General features: G+C 44.7%; 1 pseudogene; it reads right to left on the bottom strand.

Moving 5' to 3' along the window:
• Positions 1-4,471: 4,471 nt before the first annotated feature.
• Positions 4,472-4,576, bottom strand: LOC129401060 (small nucleolar RNA ACA64; annotated as a pseudogene).
• Between the last annotated feature and the right edge of the window lie 1,093 nt (positions 4,577-5,669).

Consider the following 5,669-nt stretch of genomic DNA (forward strand, 5'->3'; position numbering starts at 1 on the left):
AAAGCCTGCGAAGTGAACAGTTTCTTTTATTTTCCTCCTTATTCCTGCTTGTGGGCTCAGGGATCACTCCTGGCAGACATGGGGGTCTACATTGGCCTTGTGCAAGGCAAATGCCCTACCCAATGTACTATCGCTCTGAGTTGTCTGTGGGACCTGAAATCTACATTTTTATCAAGCAAAACCTTACTAGTCAGAAAAATGTTGAGAAGCCGTTCTTCCCAGTTACGTAGTCCCTGAAGGTAGGCCATGGTGAAGTCACATAAGAATGAACATTTCAGAGGGAACTAGAGGAACACGATAGAGAAATGCATCATGAACAAAACAAACGTGACACTATGGGAGAAAGGGGGTCAAAAAAGGGAGGGAGATGTGTCAGAGATTCTTCTTTAGCTACGAGCATCTAAACTTACCTGCTGTGATGCAGCAGAAGACAGAAAAGGGGGACAGTTATTTGTGCTGAGGCATTGCTTAAATAACTCAAGATTTATGCCTTGAGTCTTCTATCCCTTGGTCAGTCATATGCTTCAACAATTCTTTTTCACATACATTGTCTGCATAAACAGGGACAGCACAGGAAAGTATACCCAGAATAAACGACTGAATTCATGGCCCTTATTCCCAGAAGTTCCACCTTTTGTGAGAGAGGAAGATGGAATTTCAGTGTAGCTGAAAAGGCAATCTGATCCAGAAGAGATAGCATCAGAAAGCACTAGTAGTAGAATGGAAGCCTGTTATTCCCTGCCTCAGAAAAGAAAACTTCAGAACTTCAAAGTTCAAGTGCCCGTTTTAAGAGTTTAGAGTTCAAAATGGTATATGGTTAGCCACCGATGATTGCAAAATTTCTATGTGCGAGGGACTTGGAGGCAGCAATGGGCTTGGAAGGCAGCCCGAAGTGGGTTTGCGGAGCCACTTGACATAAATTTGAGAAAGTCAGCTGTTCATCTCAAAGAGTAAGGGGTGATGGTGGTGGACTGGGGGTGGCGAGAACTCCCCTAGTTTCTTTCTTAGTGTGCCAATCCTGAGGCTACTACTCCCCCAGGCAGTCTCTCACAGTCTCACTGACTTATGGATTCAACCACAGGGAGAAATGAAAACATGAGTCTTAAAGAGGCAAACTACTGGGGCTAGAGGGGTATGGTCCAGTGGATAAGGTACTTGCCTTGCATGGCGGCTGACCCAGTTTCTATCTCAGGCAATCCATATGGTCCCCTGAGACTCGGCAGGAGTGATCTCTGAGTAGGAGAAAGGAGTAAGACCTGAACACCACCAGATATGGCCCCCAAATAAAAAGTGGCAAACTATTGCTGGTCTTCTGGGTAGGACTTTATTGTCTTTAAGACCCTGAGAATGGCTAGTGCACATCCTGCCATCTGAAATAAGTCATCCTTGTCTACAATCTCTTAGATTCAGCAGTGCCCTCGGGTCATTCAAAGAAGGGTCCTGGGGCCAGAGCTCCCTTGAGGGCAGACATAGCTGTGGGGACTCATCTCTCCAGCTACGTGTCTCCACTAGCACTGCACAAAGGCACTCACCTCTTGTTGAACTCTACCTGGAGCCTCCCTATGCTCCAGGGAGGGTGTCCACTAATTCCAGAACTCTCTGTTTCTGATGCCCTTCCTAGAGTTTAAGAAGGCCATGCGGGGGAAGGGTGTTGCGGGCTGAATGTGGGCTAGAGACTGAGCACAGTGGCCACTCAACACCTTTATTGCAAACCATAACAGCTAATTAGAGAGAGAGAGAACAGAAGGGAATGCCCTACCACAGTGGCAGGGTGGGGTGGGGGGGAGATGGGATTGGGGAGGGTGGGAGGGATGCTGGGTTTACTTGTGGTGGAGAATGGGCACTGGTGAAGGGATGGATTCCCAAACTTTGTATGATGGAAACATGAGCACAAAAGTGTATAAATCTGTAACTGTACCCTCACGGTGATCACTAATTAAAAATAAATAAATTTTAAAAAAATGGACCTTTGGGGGCTGGAGTGACAGCACAGTGGGTAGGGCATTTGCCTTGCACACAGCTGACCTGGGTTCAATTCCCAGCATCCCATATGGTCCCCTGAGCACCGCCAGGGGTGATTCCTGAGCGCAGAGCCAGGAGTAACTCCTGTGCATCTCCAGGTGTGACCCAAAAAGCAAAAAAAAAAAAATATGGACCTTTTCCCTAAGAAGACGAATTGAGATTACAGGAATCTGACTTCATCTGATCTTTTCTTTTCCTCCAAACACCATTAGAAAAAGAGGATGGATTTTCATTCCTCTCTGAGGTCTAACCGAGTCCTCACCACTTACTGCTTATAGTAGAATTCTATGATGGAGTGAGTGATTATATAAGTGAGAGAGCTTCAAGAACTTAGAAAATTCTCTCTTTGACAGTCTGAAGCCAAATATTGACTGCTTTCTTTGTGTCTTGACAGTGTTCAGGACAGTGTTCAGCTTGTTGTTCAGGAGGTTACTCCTGCTGATACTCCGGGGACCATGTGATGCTGGGGATTGAACTAGGACCTCCTGCATGTGAAGCTTGTGCTCTGCCCACTGAGCTATCTCTCACGCCCTGCTGACTTCTTTCTTTACTTTTCATTCTATTTATAATTTTGATTACCACTGACCGTCCTCCGAGTTAGATGGATCTAAAATCCCGACAAAATATTTCAAAAAGTATTATTATCCTAAACAATTATTATTTTTTTTAAGTCACAGTCAAATACTGATTAAACCACCATCCCTTCACCAGTGCACCCGTTCCACCACCAAGAACCCCAATACACCCCCCTCCCAACCCAGCCCCCATCTAAGTAGTTGATGATATTCCCATTGTTCTCTCTATATATTGAGTACATTTCATATTTCCATACAGAACTCACTATCCTTGATTGGAAATTTTCCCCAACAATCAGGCCTGCTGAATAAGCATCACCTAATAATTTCTCTTCCTTGGTAAAAGTGAAGACTTTGAGTCCGCGCGGCCGCAATAGCGGCCGCGCGGTTTTCGGTTTCTAATATTTTACCTCAGTTCACAGTCAAAATGGATGGCTGCAAGAATCTGCTCTGGTGCCAAAATGGGTTAGGAGACCTCAGGATCACAGTCAGTAGGCGGGAGGCTCTGCTTCTCGTGCCGCGGCTCTTGGTTCATCTCTGGGCGGAAGGCGCGCCGGGAACACCTCCCCTCCCAGGATCACCTACAGGCTACGTCACTAAAGAAAGTCCTGCCTCCTGGTGTAGGGGTCTTAGAGGGTGGCTCACACCGCGTGGCTGCTGCCGCTGCCGCCATTTTCGCTCAGAAAAATGGGGTGGAGAGGGAAAAAAATCCCTCCCCGGGCTGCACGAGGTTGTAGTTCGGTTCGCAGTCAAAATGCATGGCTGCAAGAATCTGCTCTGGTGCCAAAATGGGTTAGGAGACCTCAGGATCACAGTCAGTAGGCGGGAGGCTCTGCTTCTCGTGCCGAGGCTCTTGGTTCATCCTAAACAATTATTTTTTAAGTTCATTTTTAAAAAGGTGTGCTTTGGGGGATTTTGTTTATAGGCATTTAGAACAATAGAAGTGAGCAAGGGAAGCAACCTGTACCATTTGAGGACCGTTTCACTTTCCTTTCTTTCTGCCTGAGATGATCCCTGCACCTCTTCCTTGCCCACTTGTCTGTTTTCTATGCAGATCTTGGCTCAAATGACTTCTCTACAAAAGCTCATTCCTGACAGCTCTATCCAAAACCAGTGCTGCTCTTTCAACACTGCAGTCTCTAAACCTTTCTCAGATGACCTACATGAACACTTGGTTGTCACTTGACATACTAGCTGCTGATTGATTTTGTCTTCTCCACCAGAATGTAAGCTTCTTGAGGGAGAATTGCTTTGTTCCTGTTCTCCCCATGATCAGAAAAGTTTTCTGCATTCATGTACTACTTGGTATCTTCATTAAGATATACTGCAGTAAATTGTCCTTCCTTCTTGACTGTGTTTTGAGGATGATTGACGGATGAACTAACAAGTCATTTTGGACTCTTATAGAAGCTTTTGGACTGGAGCGATAGCATAGTGGGAAAGGCATTTGCCTTGCAGTGGCTGACCCGGGTTAAATTCCTTCTTCCCTCTTGGAAAGCCCAGCAAACTACTGAGAGGATCCCACCCACATGGTAGAGCCTGGCAAGCTACCCATGGCTTATTAGGTATGCCAAAAACAGTAACAACAAGTCTCACAATGGAGATGTTACTGGTGCCCGCTCGAGCAAATTGATGAACAACGGGACGACAGTGCTACAACAGTGCTACAGTGCAACATAGATGCTTTTATGTAGCTATTTTGAAGCTGCAATTTCTTTTTTCCACTGACTTGATAGAAAATGTTATTGAAAAGGGAGAAACTAAACCCTCCTCTCCTCAAATGAGCAGGTCATCACTGTCTCAGATTTCAGGAATCTGTACATTGGGTGAACAGAGGAGGAGGCTGTTGTCAGAGGCAACACAGACCATAAACCACATGGGCTGGATTTCACCTCCCCACACAGGAGAGAGGGCGGTGAGCTGAGGCCCCATATCTTATCTATAGCCACGGTCAAAACCTATGGTGATTTTCTACTGATGCCAAGCCATCTGTTTTATAAAGTTTTAAGGGATATCTTCATAAATCAAAATGCTTTGTACTCTCTCTTAATGATATTAAAATATGATTGTGTGTCTAGTAATTTTTGCTTTAGATAATTAATGCAATATCATTTGATGCATTAAGCTTTATCACCATTTTAAAAAGAAATCGTATCATCTCTTCAAACATGCAATCATCTTTATGACAAAGGATTGCTGCTGACCGCTAGAGGCCTGCTATATAACCCAATCTCCTAAGAGGAAAACATATCTTGAAACATCTTGAAACTTGGTCCAATAATGTTTTCCCTAAGAGCCCAAAGTAATCTTTGTAGTTGCTAAGCAAAAAACCCCAAACTTTCTGAAATTGGGCACAATAACACAAATGGCACCTCTTAGCTATGACCATAAAACATGAACTACTGGGCTGGAGAGATAGTACAGGGACTATGGCACTCGACTTGTGTACGACTGACCCTGCTTCTACTTGGGAGCTGCTATGATCCATCAAGTACTTGCAAGAGTCACCCCCCCGAGCTCAGAGTAAGGAGTGAGCCCTGGGAACTGCCAGGCCTGGCTGCCCTTCACCCTCCACCCCCTGCCGACCATCAAAAAGCCCCCAAACCTTCAACAATTGTTGAAATTGCCTTTCACCCTCCTATATCTCCAAGGATTCTTAGTCAAACTACACAGTATTTTCTTTGCATTTTTAAGAGGAGCAATTTATACTTTTTTGTTTAATGCCCTGAAAGCCTAGTTCAGTGCAGGAATAGCCTCAAACACCAACCGTTTTGCTTTTCTCCAGAACCTTCTTCGGGTAATTCATCCCCTTTACCCACGGGCAACACACGTCAGACTCTCTCCAAAGAGATCAAAAGCCCATGCCTCTCTCTTTTAGAACTTTTTCTAAAGTAAAAGTTCTTTTACTTTAAATAGAAGTAAAAAAATATAAGTTTTAGAAAGCTTAAACGTTGGAGATTTCTTGGCCTATATACAACTGAGATGGGTTCAAATTGTGGCAACAGGATACTGTCTTACTTTGTGTCTCTCACTGCTACTTTTCTCGGTGTTGGCTTAACCCTTTGACAATTT

Source organism: Sorex araneus, chromosome 1 (assembly GCF_027595985.1).
Source record: "Sorex araneus isolate mSorAra2 chromosome 1, mSorAra2.pri, whole genome shotgun sequence".
Taxonomy (NCBI): domain Eukaryota; kingdom Metazoa; phylum Chordata; class Mammalia; order Eulipotyphla; family Soricidae; genus Sorex; species Sorex araneus.